The following is a 17371-nucleotide window of genomic DNA, read 5'->3' as shown; positions in this document are numbered from 1 at the left end:
GTGCACGAACACCCCGGCCCTCAGAAGCCGCTGCTTGTGAGCTGGCACAGCTGCAGGACGGGCACAGATCCCGGGCAGTCGAATTGCTCCGAGAGGCTCAAGGAAGTTGCTGGCAGGTTCTTCCTGAACCGCTTTGTGCTTATCGGTTATTTCAGTGCTGTGCAGGAGCTGGGAAAGGAGCGCAAAGAAAAGGCGTTTACAAATACAGCGCTATGAGGAACTGAAGGGCAGAAAGAAAGGGGGATCGTTGTTGGGGCTAATCCTTAGCTGTGGTATGCGGCCTAAAGAAGATGGTACATGAAAGCTTTTTGGAGAGCTTGGGGGGTGAAGGGGGTGTCTGCTACATGTGGGGTAGCCCACACCGGGTGGTGGCGGCCAGCAAAGCGCGGCCGACAGGCAAAGTGTGGCCCGGTGGGACCCGAGCCGGGCTGCGTTACCACGGCAGCGCTGCAGGAGCCATAGAGCCCTCCCGACCCACCGCCAGCTGCCCCTGCCCGGCTCTGAGAGCTGGCTCGGCGGCGGTGCGGCAGGGCAGGGCCCCCCCGCCGCTCTCCCTGACAGCCCTTCCCGCCCAAACGGAGCCGCCCCCGGCCCTTCCTGCCGGTGGCACCCGGTGACCCACCGTGCCGCCTGTGAGGCTGGCGGCTTGCGGGCCGTGGGTAAACCGCGACGGCTTAAAGTCACCAAAAGGCTAACAAGTCGGAAAAACACACTGTAGGTGGATTAGAGCAACCCACCAAGGGGAGAGGGAGGGGTGGTGGAGGTGTAGCAGCTAGTGGGGTGTGGGGCGTCTCGCGGTGTTGTCGGGTGATGTTTTTACCTGACGAAATTTTAGCAACAAGGAAGCCCTTCAGCACTCGTATCTCAGAAAGGGTACTTGTGTGATTGCAAGCCCACACCTTCAGCTGTTCCCTGTGTTTCCCAAATTGCACTGGTGTTGTGGATTGTAGCAAAGGGGGGGCTGTAATACCTGCTCTGAGGTGGCAGAAAATACTGCCAAAACAGGCTGCTGCCGGGTCGACAGAGGCGTTGGGAGTGGACAAGGGTTGTACATTTGGAGTGAAGGAGGATAAAGTTCCCAGGGATTCATTGCAAGGGCTTTGTTACTGAGCTTCAAATCAAGACCTGGAAATTAAGTATTCAGGGTTGAGAGAGAATAAAATACTATTCTGCATGTAGTAAATAAAAGGGACTTGGGCCCTCTAAGTGAGTGTTCAAAGTTTTTTGGGAGCAGTGGTTTTGTTACTTGAAGGCATTACTGTTTGTAAGAGGAGGAAAACGGGTTCTTCCCCATGTTTTCAAACTGCAGTGAGAAGCTAATCCCACCTAGTAAGGAGCGGGGAGTACAATTTTGTAGTATGAATTAATGTTGTATAAAAAGTCTTTTCTGTAATCCTTGTGCATTTAAATTTCATTCAATATAAACAAATGAGACTCAGAGGAGGTTCTGCTCATTCTTGTTAGTTTACACGTAATGAAAATAATTTATCATTTATGGTCATTAGCTAAAAAAAGAAATTAGATTTATTCCAGGCAAATTTAAATTTAAACATTATTAAACAGTGATTGAGCAGACTTGAAGCTTTTTACCGATTAAGTTATTCTTGGAAGATGGTAGCAAAATCAAGACACTTTGGGTTTTGTGAAGTTTCACCAGAGATGAGCATTTCAAGTCATTCATAAATTGCTCCCTATTAAAAGTGACTGGAGTGTTAACTGTTTTACAGGAGACTACTTTTGTTAGGAGTGCTGCGTATGGCCCGAGAATGCTGAATGACTGGACTGTGGCACATTAAGGAACTGATTGCTCTTGTTCTAAATTATTTATTGATCTTTGACATGCTGAAAGATGACATCCACCACAGTATTACAGCTGGAAAACTTCTGCTGTGAGAAAATGAGTAATATGTTTGCTTTTGATATACTTTTAATCCAGTAATATAGTTTCCGCTCTGTTTGAGCACTGTGTGCTCTAACAGTCATTTTTATTAAGAGCTTACTTAACATAGGCTAATTGAGTAGCTTAGCCTCAGCTTTTCTTGGGATGTGTAAGAACCAACTGAGTCTTACTATGCTATTGGTAGATCTGAGTCATGCCTAGATCAGAGGAAAAAGGTATAGAGAAGAACAATATGGTTATACCTAGGTGTGTGCATTCTTTTAGATTCCAGTCTGTTAATTAGTGGTCAAAGGGCAGTGGAAAATACTGATTTTTATCAGGTTGTTTACATATCTGACTTGGAATCAGTAAAGTTGAAAACATAGAGCACGGCTTTGCTTCTGGTTCAAACTGATCCTTTTCCTCTGTGTGATCTGAATGTGAGTGAGACAAGCTAAAGCCTGAGTTTACGGCTGTAGCCTATACTTAAGTTACTTCTGATATTCACGTGCAGGCCTGAGGTGCTGTTGCTACGGAAATTACAGCGTTGAAGATAGGAAGTATGAGATACCTGCGGTATGGTCAACATCGCCGATCCGCTATAGATGGCAAGGATTTGTCTTTGACCTCATTATGTTTCGGTGTTAGAAATGGTTTTGGTAAATCTGACTATCGTTATCGGTCATGAAGGTTGACGTGGATTTAGGAAGAGAATGTTGTGCAATACTCCAGTATTGTTTCACGTAGCTCAGCTAGTTGTTAGGTTTTTGTATTGAAAAATAATTTCGTTTGTTTTAAGAGAATTCTTAAGGAAGGGTGTTCTCCTCCCCCATTCCAATTTGTAGTTAATTGTCCTCGACTCTATGACCTGTTGAGAACCTTTCTGGCATAGTGCCAGAACTAGCAATAGAATGAGACTGATCAGCTTTAGCATCTCTCTCTCTCTTTAGGCTTGAATTTGAGCTCATCTAAGTAATGCATCACTGTTATCCCTTGATTAGTTTTGATCTGCATCTGATATATTTTGGAATATATAAAAGGAGAATGAGCTCCTTCATGTTGTCATAGCAGTTAGACACTCGTATTCAATCCTCTGTCTAATTAAACTGACCCTTTAATTAGAATTTAACTGACGTATCTGCCTGGAACAAGCAAGTTAGGAAACTTATTTTCTTTTCCATTCATCCTTTGCTTACATAGCTGTGTATTGGACCATGTAACTAAAATTAAGCAGATTGCAAGTAAATCTATGCAGAGGAAATATATTTCAATTACCCCTTGTCCAAGTGAGGTACTGAAAGGTGTACAATGGCTTTGGGAGAAAAAAAGTGAAATGCAGAAGGGAGGGAAAGTGCCAAAATAATATTTTAAAGCTTTCAACCAAAATAGGTAAATGATTATAAGCAGTTAGTATTGACTTTTAAATTTTGTAATAGACAGTAATGCCTATAACCTGCAAGGTAGGCTTAAAGCGTAAGGGCTTGAGGTCAGGGGTTTCCTGCCGTGGGTGGTGATTTTCACATGGGACTTACTTCTGTTTTATATAGTAAGCATCACCTCAGGGCTGTCCTCGATGTGTGCACACTGTTTGCTAACTTGGAAAATGCTGGTGTAAAGTTACCTAGCAGAACTTTACAGTGACTTTGGAAGTATGTTAGAGGGAGTGGAAAAATCTCATCTTAGTATTAATAGACTGCTTTTTATTCGAATCAGCTGCTTGCTTGGAATTTAGCTATGGTATATGGAAGATATATGCTGAGAAAAGACTTGATTGCAAATTTAAAGTTTTGGTCCCTGAATCAAGGAGCTCGGGAAGATTAATGAAGACACAGCTGCTTTTTAGCACTACATGAATAGGGCTTAGAATATTAATTTTTTCTTTTTTCCATTTATATTTCAAAACAGTACCAGTAAATGAAACTAAATAGTCGAAGAGGAATAAAGAAATGGGGAAGGTACTTCCAAATTATGTAAAGGCATCTCTGCTTATATATATGGGAACTGTGAGAGATACTTTAGTCCAGTATGAAAAGAATATGGAGAAGATCAGGAAAGAGACCTGCCATCACTTCATTTATCAAACTGGGTTCTCTTGATTTTAAATAAAACAGTTTTTAAAAGTTCTGTTGCAGTTTATATCACCTTTTTCTTTCTTACCCAGGTATGTATCTTTTTAGGCCAAGTGTCAGTGAGATTTCTTTAGTAATTGCTTCTTTTTTTCTTTTTGTCATTGAATAATAGCTTAATTACCATAGTAAATCTCCATCCTAACTGTTCTGTAAACAAATTGGACCTCTTCTTAGGCAGTTTTTTCTGTTAGTTCCATCCCTTTTGTCCAGATTCCTTAATTTTTGATTAATATAATTTTGTGCTATGAACAGGTCAGTCCCTTCTTAATTTGACATTACCCCTTTGTGTTCTGCCTCATTTCTCCAGTGCATAATGGAGTGTTTGTCACTTCTGCACAGGGGAGAGGGCTTTAATGAATTGCACAGGGTGTGCTTTAATTGACAGTAATGCATTCTGTACATTTTTTTAATTAAGCCTGTAGAACTCCCTCATCTAACGTGGATAATTGTTTCCTGAATTATGCCCTTCTATTTTTATCAGTTTGCCTAATCTTAAAATTTAAAGTCATTGTCAGCATATAATACCCAGTATCATCTACTGCTTCAGAAATAACTGACTGATGTAAAAAAAAAAAGAGGGGGCATAATATAGACTCAGAAAAGATTTCAGACAAATGTCCAAATGATTGATCAAAACACAGATTCCATTCTTCATTGTATTTTCAAATTGAAAAAGCCATTAAAAATATATCCTTGGCCTATTTAATTCGTAATTTCAAGATAGGTTAAATTCATCTCTGTGCAGAGGGTCAGTAAAAGTCCAGGAATAAATTAAATCCAATTTAAGCCCTTTGGGCCTGATTCAAAGCTCTTTGAAGTCACTGGGATATTTTTCTTTGAGTTTAGCACAAATAATAGTAATTAATCTCACTCTAAGTAGTTTCTGAGCGAAACAAATAATGAAACATGATTTAAAAACTTCAACTTGGCTTGAATGTTTGGATGATAGAACAGTACTGGCAAAAAGCTTGAGGTCAGTCATTTATATTCTGTTGTGGGGGAGATCAGAACAGGAGGTTTGCAGCAGTTTTTGGAAGAGTGGGCATCTGTAGTGCACACAGAAAAGACATCAAAGGCTCGTTAGCATGGTTCTTGGTAGAAGGTGAGCTGTCAGCTTTGATTTTGGCTGTTGGAAAGGCTTCTGTCACCTGTAAAAAAAACCCTCATGGGTATTGAAGGCTGGAGCAAGCTTCGAAAAGCTTTTTTTTTTTTTTTTTGGTGTATATTTCCAATCCTTGTAGTAATTAGTTGTTAAAGCAGAACTAGCTAAGATGCAGAGTGGAATTCCTATTTGAACCAGCTATAGCATCTTATGGAAGCCAATTAATTGTGACTTTTTATAATCCAGAAAGACAAGGGATAATTCACACACAGATGAGAATTCCTTCATTATGTATGTGTATACATTACATTTGCTGATATTTACACATAACTGTAAAAAAATTTAAAAACCAAATCTAATGTGTTTACCTGTGAAGGAATCAGTGAAAAATCAATTGTAAAATCTCAGCCTGGTCTTGCTTTAATATAGACACCCTAATGTTGATAACTTAGACCCAATACAATTCTTTTTATGAACACAAGACAACTCATTGTATTAAATTGATCCAGTAGTTTTACATTAATACAAATTACTGGAATGATGAATCACCTGGAGTTCTGCAGCGAAATGAATCTTTACACTTAAATCCTCCCACTGGAAGAGCAGTTCAATAAAATACACAATTCAGTGGTAATATTAGATGGGATTAAACGTGCTTAAAACATTGATATTTGTTTCCTTAGTATCATCCTTTAACATTTCACTATTTGCACCTCATATGTATTCTAGCTAAGGCGTGAATTTTAGCCAACACAGGAATTCTTACATTTCGCTATTCCACCAATTATGCATTTCAAGCTATTCAATCAAATTATAATTTTTTTTTTATTCTGTGGTAGTGGATTCAACTCTGGTTTGCATGTGCAACTGTTCCTATAGTAACTGATACACTTCAAAGGAAGAAAAAGCAGTTTAATTAAAAAAAGAACAAAATAGGTGGCATAACAAAATATGGGGCAGTGTGAGAATGTTATAAAATGTTATTAACAGCAATTTCAGAATGCAGGGCACTTGTGAAGAATGTGTGGATGGGCACGCAGGACTCCAGAAGATACTTGTATTAGGTGGAACAGTGATCAGTTTGGATGGAAAATGGAGACAAAATGAACCAAATACAAATATAGTAGTCAGAAGAGATCTTCTCAACTTTTTCTTTTTCCTTGATGAAGTATAACCATTCCACTGAAATCCTATGTTTGATGGAAACTTAGTAGTTCTGCTGCTTTTTTTTTTTCATGGGGAATATTTCAGATGAGGGATGGAGTTTTTGATGAGAGAATAGACAGTTACATGTATGTACCAGACTGGCTTAGCCACCTTACTCAGAATAGATGATGCCTGGAGGCTAAATTACCAATGAAACTTTAGTCTAAAGGATTGGGTGGGGTTGGGGGGGTGTTGTTTGTGTGTTTTGTTTGGGGTTTTGTTTTGGGTTTTTTTTGTCATCCATTCTTATTTTCTATTCCCCTGTTCTAACCACTGACTCATGGATTTTCCAGGGGTGGTTCTCGTACTTTTTAATTTTTTTTAAAATGGAAGAATTTGAAAGCTCTAATTTTCATTCCAGTATAGGAAAAAAAATTATATAAACCCAGAGTGATTTGATGAAGCAAGATAGTTGTTTCTTGCTGGTGAGGAGACATTGAAATAAAAAGATTGAATTTATGCTTATAAATTAAATATCAAAGTAAACAACAGTGTTTGTTTTGTGCTGTTTGTGCTTTGTTGAGACTACCACAAAATTTTCTTTTTTGAAGTCTAGGGTGTTCACATTCCTTTGTGTGGATGCTTCTTGTGTGTGGTGATGTTTCTGTAGACAGGTGGCATCTAGAATTTTCTCCCATTAAATTCTTGAGGAAAATTATCACTGAATTTAGTGATAGACTTTATAGACTGCTTTAGGGCAGCTTCCCCAGTACATTGGAGTGCTAAGCACTTCCTCTCTGAGGAGTTTTCAGGAAATCCATTTCAATGTCTTCAGGCAGCTTTCAGAGAAATCTACCATATGGAGCATTGTCCAGTAACGGTGGAAGTGTTGAACACTGGCCTTTGGCAGTGAAGTTACTGTTTGTAGGATAATTTTATCTGATGTAACAATAGTTTAAAAAAAAATAATTAAGCCTTCTAGACTGAAGTTTGGTTTCAAAAACCTTAATTTTATATATGAATCATGCTGAAAATGCTGAAAAATGCTGTTTATGCTACACGTTAAAGGCATAACACCCCACCCTCCACATACCTTTATGGAAAACTTTATTGTGACCTGAACATAATATAATGAATATAGCTTACGAGAAGCAGAAAGAAGGCTAGATAAATAACACTATTGACTTAAATAATATTTACTGCTACAAAACAAAGTACTTCAAATGTGTTACAAATTGTATATCTCTAATGGTGCAAATTTCTGTTTAACTTTGTCACTGTTTAAAGTGTTAGTTGATGTGTCCACATCAGGAAAAGACTATTATATAACAGAACAGGTAGATCCTCCATTGGCGTATCTATTAAAACTGCTGAAAAAGTGCAGGATAAGACATTGTAAAATAACTTTAGTCTTAAATATTTAAAAAAACCCAAACCCCAGATGCATGAATGAGGGAGGCTGGTATAATGATTTAGGTATCTTTTTAGATTGAAACACCCATATAAGCCAGCTGGCTGGCGTCTTTTTGGGTTTTTGTTTTGTTTTGGTTATTTTTTTTCTATTAGTGTTTGTATTTCCAGGAAAAACTCCCAAAGCAATACTTACTGATTTTGAAAAACGTTGGGTTATGTGTGCTGTAGTGGCGGTGTTATTTTTCTTTTTTAAAGTAAACTTAGTCAATCTTACAGTATATTTGAATTTTCTACTCACATTTAATTCTAACTTGATAGACTGTCACTTCCTCCATTAAGCCTCCAATTGCCTTAGTCTGCTTTAGGCTAGTCTTTTGAGCTTTCTTCCCCCAGATGTACCCCTTCGTAAAGCTCTTTCTCCTAGAAGTAGTAAAGAAAACTTGGAATGCTGCTTTCCCACAGTAATTACATGTTTATTTTTTGATCGGTATGTAATTTTAAAATTCCCAAATATGTTAATTTCCTCTGGAAACTCTCACTTTTCCTGACTCTTTCTAAAAATTTATATCAGATATTTAGTTAGAACAGCTATTGAAATGTACAGTTTTCAAAATACAGTCCCATTCAGAAGTTTGCATTTAGTGTTCTTCCACTGCAAAATATTTTGGTGTAAATTGGAGTTCTCTGCACTAGCAGTTGTGAGACTCTTCAGTGATTATATAGCAACCTGATCGCCAGCCAGATTCTCTGTACTGGCAGAGGTTCTGTCAGTTTGCGCTAAATAATTGCACGAAGAGTTAATATTCAAGTAATACTTTTGTTTAGTTAGGGAGGAAGATCTAATTATTGAGCCACCTCTTAGATCCTGTTAAATGGCTTAATGGAAAACAGGTGCAATTGCAGACATTAGTCATAATACCAGCTGTATGTTTATGATCTGATGATCTTGGACAAGCAGTTGAATTTTAGGAACTTCAATCTTTTACCTTGTCCCAAGAGCATTTGGCACTTAGTCAACCAAGTGAGATTACTATCAACTTTGTAATTTATCCACTATACTTTAATATTCAGAAGGAATAGTGTTGGCATGAAAGTCTAATGAAATTCTGTGTTCTTCACAAGGACTTACTAATGCCGTGGCTTCCATGTTGAAGATGGCCTGTGCTTCAGTGGGCACATGGTCAGTATATCCAGTTTCCTTGGTGATTTTTGGATAGCCTACCAAATTAAGAGATTGATCTTCTCTATTGCAATCATGCAGGAGGACCTTACAAAGAATTTTAGGACTGTGGAATTGTCAAAACTGACAAAAGCTGATGTGCCCCATGGGAAAGATTTGGGAGGTTCAGCCGTATCCAAGAAAATGCATGTTTACATATTCAAGTCTTATTTCTATGCAAAAAGTGTATAAATCCCAATTCCTTTTCTAAGGGCACAGTTTAACACTGTTAATGTTAACTGTAGAATAATTCTACTTTGACATGTGCCAACATAAAAAAAAACCTGATTTCTTTTCTGACCTTTTTCCAGGGATATTACTGCACTCGTATACTTTGAAGTAACCGTGGCTATAATTGGTGGAAGGGGTGAGTGATGCTTTAGTAGTGGTGGTATTCTTATTGTTCATAAGGTCTAGTCAAGATAAGTTTGAAAAAGTACATTTAGAGGTGTTTTTGTCATCTTTCTATTATGCTCTCTAAGCAGAACGCATACGTGATACTCTGTAAGGCTCATTCATCAGGAAATAGAAGAGAATGGAAAAAGGCAATGAATGCCGCCTGTCAGGAATGTGACCTGTCCTGTTTACCTCATAAACACATTGTCCAAAATCCATAAGATGAGTCCTGTTGTCTCTTATGAAACCTGAAGAATCCTTTATTTCTTTGGATACTCTGTCAAATGCCTGCAGATCCTTTTGTATTCACAGGGCAATCTGCTCATATTGAACCGGTCCTATGGAGAAAAACAAAGGTTGCTAGTAATGTGGACATAATTTCTCACACTCATCTTTGTAAGATGTTGTTATGTTATGAGGATGAGTAAATTTTATGTCATGAAGCTGATGGAAGCCCAGTCTTTAAAATGCTTTGTCAACTTTCCTTTTTTTTGATTGAATTACTAGTAGCTCAGGTAAACAAAATGCATTGGTGATGAAACTAAAGAAGGTACAATTTTTTGAAGTGAACGTGCCTGCTTTTTTTCAGAGTATCCTTCTAAGAATCTTAAATTAAAATATACAACTGTCCAACAGTGTTCTTGTCAGGCCTCTTAATTGCAGTGATTAAACATTTCCTCAGTCGAGTTGTAACCAAGTTTATCACAACTCTCTTCCTACCTTGATGTTTATTTTCTTGACTTGTTATTATGGCAAAGTACAAAAATAATTTATATCTTTCACTTTGAGATATTTCAAACTTTACCCAACCTGTTTCCATTCCTGCCTCATTAATTTTTGGCATATGTTTTAAAATCCATTGCCAAAAATATATTGGACCCTAGGGTGCTATTACCTGTTTTCTTCTGTATTTCCCTAATGGTGGTGGACGCTCATAAAAATTTCAGTATGGGTTTTGAATAGCTGATTGAACAATGCTATTTAGAACAATAGATAGATAACAAAGAGATTTTCCACTAAAAGCACACAATTTGCTATATTAATTTTCTCTTTTTTATGTCGAATGCAGAGCTTGCCATTTTAAGTTTTGTATCCATGACTTGGATCTTTGGGTGCCTTGGTTATATCATAGTAATTTACTAAGTTTGTCTTTAGGGAAGACATTTATAAATATTAGTAACTGTTGTATGCTTTCTATTCAGGCCTCATTGGAATTATATAGCGTTTTTATTTGAATCAAAGGAGTGATGATAAAGAGAAAATTTGAACTTAAGCAGTGATGGCTTCTGCTTACATATGCAGATTTTTCAGCTTCTTTATAATGCTGCTTTTGATTTTTCCACATTTGAAAAATACAACCATTTAACTTTGTCATGCCCTGAAATGCTGGAAGATCACTTAATGTTGGCTAAAGTACAGTTAAAATTATCTTGAGAACAGCACTTCCCTTGTTCATAAACACTCTTAAGTTATGTCTTTCTATTTTGATTTTAATGTTGCAAGAAAAATCGTAGGCCAAATATCCTTAAATGCCAGAAAAAAAGAAAGACTGTGTTCTGCTACTTCAGTATCTAGAACTGCAAGGGGGGCAATTTGGGAGGCTTGTACAACCTAGACTAGCTGCCCATAATGATGCAAAGGCTATTTACAACACTGTCTGGTTCCTGTTGGGTAGTGTGCACTTGCCACTTCTGCTTCTTTTCCCACTGCACCCTAGTTTCTTCTCCTTTATCCAACAAATTAGAGATATTGTAGAGCAGATTGACTGCAGCTGGCTATGGTGTGCCGCAGGAAGAATTCTAAGATACTCATTCAAAGCAGCTTTATATTTTTACAATCCAGCCAGTGCACATTCAGAATATAGAGAGAATCTCCATTTACACTGTAGTCTTCTAATGTGGTTGTCTAGTAGCACTGATGTTTGCATTGTGCTGAAATCCTGTGGCTTCTGGCTGATTATCAAGATGCTGACCACTACTACTGCATTTCTGCTGGATTTTACTGAGATAATAAAACATGTTTAATTCATTTTGAACAAGTATTAGTTTAGTCATATAGTTGCACCTTTGGGGTTTTTCTGCCTCCCCCCCCCAAAATTCTACAAAAACTGTCCAGCATTCTGTCCTCAAAACAGTTCTGAAGGTCTCTGCCCAGTGTTTTTAGTAGGGTGAAAGAATAGACTAGATGAATTTAGAAAAAAAAAAAAATTGTTGAAAGGAGATTTGCTGTGAGAATAGCTGAGGAGGGAAACACTTAAAGGAATTGCTTTGCACAAGTAGAAGTTGTTAGTGTAAGGGATTTTGGGGAGCTTTACTGAAATGTTTTTGTTTTGCGGGGAAGAAATCCTGTTGGAATTAACCGGCATCTGTGCAGGGGTGTGTGTGCGCATGTGAACACACAGCTTCTGTCATGAACCTGTAACTGGTTCCAGTGCATTCTCGGGTGAGGGGCTTCCCTTTGCCTCCTTCAGGCAAAGGGTGGGTACGTACTTGTTTCAAAGCCCAGATGGATTGCAATGACCACCAGTGTTGGGAGGCCTCCTTCTGTTTCTCTTGCTAGAGAGGGATCCCAAAGAGGTTGCAGCCTTATAGCAAACCTCATGTCCCTCATATGCAACACGGCTGATAAAGCAGGGATTTCAGTGTTACGTGTAGTAACCTGGTATATAATGGTAGCTTGTTGTTATGTTACATTCATTATACCTTTTAGTTGGAAGTTTGGGAAAGCCTTCCATCAAGCTAAGATTTTAGAATCTTGCAGTGTCATTTCTTACCTATGTATAGCTCAAAATATAGTAACCTTTTATTTAAAACAAATGTCTATGTTGCTTCTGGTAAATAAGGAAGACTAGTTGTTAAATTGTTTGCAGCTATTTCTGGGTTTAGTTGTGGCTCACTAGAGTTCCAAGAACTCTTCCTAATGTGATATGAAACAAAGGCATTACGCCTGGTTTCTGCAGCATTACAAGAGTGCTCTGATCTTCTGAAAGAAATGGATCACTCTGGACCTCATCTTGCACTCATTGGAATAGTGCTTCTGCTATCTGTAAATGGTGTGACCCTTGACCATAGTTATAGAGTCTCGCTCTTTCTTTCAAGATCTTCTTTTTATTTCAGTCACTTTTAGATCTTCATTTCTTGTATTTCAGTGGAGGGACACGGCTGATTGATTTGGTGTAATACATGACCTCCTGCCCTCTGGGAAGCCAGTGAATTCTTCGTTGTCGAAGCTTTTCTAAGAGATATTTCCAGGGCTCATTTTAAATCTAAATTTGATTCTGTTAGCAGTCATCTCTGTGTGACAGTTTCATTTACTTCACATGCTAATCTGTCAGATAACATGGCATCTCTCGCTGCTCCCAAATTCACAGCATTCATGTATTAGGTTTACATTGCAACAAGTGTAAAAATAGGTTCACCTTTCCTTTACATTTCATCCTATGTACAACTACTGATGGTTTGGGGTGATAGTGTTCTCTTGAGAGGCCTATAATCTCTGGAATTAATTATCATTCAGTGATTCAGGAACAATTTGGTTAAATGTTCTCAAACATCTAAAAGATCTTCTGATTTTGTGCCATGCATAAGGTGATTTGCATGAGAACACCACCTGCATAACTTTGTGAGCAGTTTTTCAGAGTTCACACATCAGTATTCCTATGCTGCATTGAAAACAACATTCAGTGGTGCAGTCATGAGAACAGCAGATTTGATGTCTTCTATTCTTCAAGCACCTTATTGAAGCACTAATTATGATTCTCATCAATAGATATGAAAGTATTTTATAAAGAAATCAAATACCAAAATTGATCAGGCATTTCTTATTGACCTATTTTCTGTTGATGGTTGGGAAGGTGTTGATGTAGGGGGTGTGGGGTGGTTTTTTGTGTGTGTTTGGGTTAGGTTTTTTGTGGGAATGAACAATATACTTATTTTTCTTTTGGTCTGGTAACATTTTTTTTTTCCCCTTTCCCTTTTTCATCCCAAATCATATGAAGAGGTACTATATCTACAACACAGAATTGCTTTAAGTGTGCTGTGGGATCTGTTCCCTGGTTCTTGCACATCACTGGTGTTTTGGAAGCTGAAACGGGTGGTGTTTTGTGGAAGATGTGCTACATCTCAACAAATCAGCCCCTCTGTTAGGTTGGATGGCTATGTGAGGTGTTTAAGCTGTGCTTCAATGGACCGTGTAAATATTTTCCTTTTTCAAAGATGGGAGATGAAATCACAGGAGAGGCAAATTTCCTGCTGTTATCATTAAGCTATTGGTTGACCTAGGACAAAAGTCAAACCTCTTTAATCCCCACTGAGTGTCCTACTGACTATTCCACTGTCTCATTTTGTAGCATCAGGCAGAAGCTTCATACTGTAGGTTTCCATTTGGCTAAATAAGCAATCACAAATTTTAGAAAAACACGTCCTTCATTTCTCTCAGAACTTGACTAGTGGTATGTACAAGTCATTGGAAAACAGTGATAGAGAAGTGATTAATATTGGTAACTACTTGGCTGCTGATACCTGAGACATTCAGATGCCTCTTAGCAATGCAGATGTCTGAAACTATTTTGAAATTAATATTGCTATAATTAAATTACTCTAACTTTATTGTTTATTCCTTGCCAACAATGTGCATGGTTCCAAAGAAAACATAACTTGATGATGCATCTGTAGAATTTTTGTTTTTACAAACTAGTAAAATGATATAGTTGCACATAGTGATGAAATGCAACTGCTTCTGTTATTTTCATTCTGCCAGACCTACTGAATATTTGGCACTGTTGTTCTTGCCTTATGGGTGTTTGTTTAGGATTGGGAGATCTCTGGAATTATTCATGGCATTTGAGAGGATACCAAAAGTGATTTTGAGAAAGATACTCAAAGTTAAGTCTTTACCAGAGGTATGTCATCTTCTGTTGTTGCCGAGTTGTTAATATTATAGATTTTTTTTTTTGGTTCATTTTGTGTACGTGTGCGTGCATGGCTTAATGCTGGTAGTTGGTCCAGAGGTTGTCTGCAAACTCACGCTGTGCAAAAGCATTTCTGGTACCCATTTTAGGCACATGTATGTTGATGATGAACATGTTACGTGTAGGACAATAGAGTCAGGCCGCTGTCGTGATCTCTAATATCTCCATCTAGTACTAGTTCTCAATTTACAGAGCCAAAGAGTAGAAGTGTAGGGAAGAATGCAAACACCTAGCTAATATACTATATAGCTGACTGCCAGTATATACATTCTTCTTGTTATGTGCTCTTTCTCACACTTACTATGTTAGCACTGTATGAGGGGTAAGTCCTCAGCTAATGCTATAACTGTAACGCCATGCAGTATATGCAGTAAGAGGTATGTGCTGAATATTGTGTTTTTGCGTGGACAGTGTTCATCTTGAAATGTATAAATGGTAAAACAACAAAGGAAAGAACTAAGGCAGGGAGTGGGCCGTTAGTGCTTGACATCAGTAGAGCAGAATCTGATAGCAGGAGGCTTTATGAAAAACTTAAGTCACATAATAGCTTTCAAAATGTGAGAAAACACTTTGTGACCTCTGATACTGGACAGATACCACTAGGTAGATAGCACAGACCTAAGCTTTTGTGTACTGGCAATCATCAAGATTTCACACAGAAATGAAAATTTCTTCAGATCTGGCAGCTACAAAATGCTATATAATAGTGATGTGCAAAAGCTTGTGACCGAATAAAAATTATGACTTTCCTAACAAATAGTAGCTCTCAGTGGTAGGTGGACAAGGAATACTACTAGTATCTGTCCAAAAATACTTCTAAAAGCTAGTTTACAGAATGTAAAGGCATGTGTTTTAAAAGCTTTGGGGCAAATGTTTGGCTAGTCTATATGAGAAGACTACATCTTGAGACTTGATTCATCTTGCATATTGCATCTATTTTTCATGCAAAGTAAAATGAGACCCTATTGGACAGTCTGATACTAACAAAGCTCATTTTAAGAACAGAATATTTTTAAAATGGTAGAGTAGAATGCTAAAAGTATAGAAAGTAAAAATAATAAAAGCTCTTTCACATGCTATATTTTATATAGGCATAGTACTTTATATGCAGGCTGCTTTCTTATGAGTTGCAAGTAGAAGTCGTCATTTAGACTTCAGACCTCAGAATATGACTATCTCGATGCCATTTACATATTAAATTTCAGAATAAGTTTTAGCTCTGTAATAGCAACAATTCCCTCTTCTATATGAAAAGCAGTTTCAATACTGGAGGCTCACGTATTAGGGTTGTCTTTACATAGGCTGATTTAGACAGTGGATTTGCTTGAAAACTTCTTACACACACACCTGCTTTTAATTTTTTTTTCTTTGGTCTGTTTTTCAGCTGAATCTCTATCTCTGAGGATACTTTCACTGGTGTTGTAAAAGGGCTTGTATGGATTATGAGAGGATAGGATGGCAAGAATTGTGTTGCTTTGGCTGCCAGTGCCTAATCGTGCTTGTAGAGATCATGTGAAATCAGTTGTCTGCAGTGCTTTTAAGACACAACTGAGTGCTGGAAACTCTATTTTCCTACAGTGACAAATGATTGAGAGGCTTTTACTTTCCTTGAACCTTTGCTTCTCCACCCCTTTATTTTTACTAAATCTAAATTCTACTATTACTAGAGGATTATTATAGCCTTTAAGAGCTTAGAAATATGAACATTACCATTGTGCTTACAGCTGTAATTAGAAAATGGAAATACTAAATGCTAATATACTTCAGAGCCAGCCCTCAGCTTCTGGGTATTCACGTTCAGGTGAAGAAAAGCAGCACACAGTAATAATTCTTAGACAAAGTATTTGGAATGGGAAAAGGGTTCATTACGTAGATGGCGGACTTTTCAGAATTTTTCCCCTGCCCCAAGCTATCTTGCTGGTCTTGTATGTCAGGCTGTGAAGGGACCCCTTTATTTTTGAATTAGTTTTCTTTCAGGCCATACAGTAGTGTGTTAAAGAGAAATCCAACTTACTGGCACGTTACTGAACTTCTCAGACGACAAAGGAGATCTACTCTGAACCCAGAAAACTTGTTGTTGTAAGGATCTGTCAAAAAACATCATGTGTTAAAGGCAGAGCTGAAAGACATCAAGGAAACATCCGTGAGACTCTGACGTTGCTCTACAAATATGAACTATGATCAAGGAGCAAGGCATGCGTGCAGCACAGCCTGTGACCGTCAGAACTAAGCCAAAGGTCCAAAAAGTTGCCTGTTTCACCGGCATATTTCTGTCACACAGTTGTGACGGGAGGCGAAGAGCAGCCAACCTGATCTGAAAGGGTGCAGCAAATGATACATTCCTTTAGTGAACACTTAACTTATGCAGCAGAGAGCAAAAGCCATCAAAGCACACCTTACTGCCATTTGCAGTGAAATCAACAGGCAATGAGAGACTGCTCTGAATACTGACTGCGCTGGGCTGAGTGCCACTTGTTCACACACTAAACGGATGAAAACAGCCACGTTTTTACAAAGGCTGCTGTCAGACCTCCAGCAACATCGCCGTCTCTACAAACGTTTCTTCCTGGGTGCGTTACTTCCATTGCCTTAGAGACGAACAAGGAGAAGAGGCTCATTGCAGCAGTGGAGTGCTGTTCAGGTCATTCAAGGGCACTCAGTAAGTGGCACTGCCACACGTGAAAAAGGAGCGTTAGAAAGACCAAACTGATGATGACAAAAAGAAATGAGGCATCAAAACCATAGAACAAAATATAAACTGATGGTTCTGTAATATTAAGTAAATCTCTAGTTTAGACTTGAGAGTTTGGAAACTCATAGAGATTATGGCCTGACATCAGGTAGATGGTGACCTTACACAGGGCAACAGCTCTTCTGTTTCCTCCTATAACCCATAACCCTCCCTCCAAAGGCAACTATGAATTATGAGTGATGACCTCCGGGGTAACGACTAGTTTATTCCAGCTGAATATCAAGCCCTAAGTGCTAGAAATGTCTTAAGATCCCTTGGAATGTGCAAGGACCAAGCGACTGTCATAGATCTGAATGAAGAGCTAGTGTTAAATACAGTGAGATAGTTGGAAAGTATAGGTTCAGCTCATCACTGGGATGAGTTCTT

At 38.2% G+C, this 17371-nt stretch overlaps 1 long non-coding RNA gene across 1 annotated transcript in view; it reads left to right on the top strand.

Moving 5' to 3' along the window:
• The first annotated feature begins 14089 nt into the window (after positions 1-14089).
• LOC135313173 (uncharacterized) overlaps positions 14090-17371 on the top strand; it is a 242739-nt gene continuing 239457 nt past the window's right edge. The window contains exon 1 of the long non-coding RNA XR_010372798.1: positions 14090-14184. This is a non-coding gene — a long non-coding RNA (uncharacterized LOC135313173). The remainder of the gene's footprint in view (positions 14185-17371) is intronic.

The sequence above is a fragment of the Phalacrocorax carbo genome, chromosome 4 (assembly GCF_963921805.1).
Source record: "Phalacrocorax carbo chromosome 4, bPhaCar2.1, whole genome shotgun sequence".
Classification (NCBI taxonomy): domain Eukaryota; kingdom Metazoa; phylum Chordata; class Aves; order Suliformes; family Phalacrocoracidae; genus Phalacrocorax; species Phalacrocorax carbo.
This window is presented reverse-complemented; position numbering and strand designations above follow the sequence as displayed.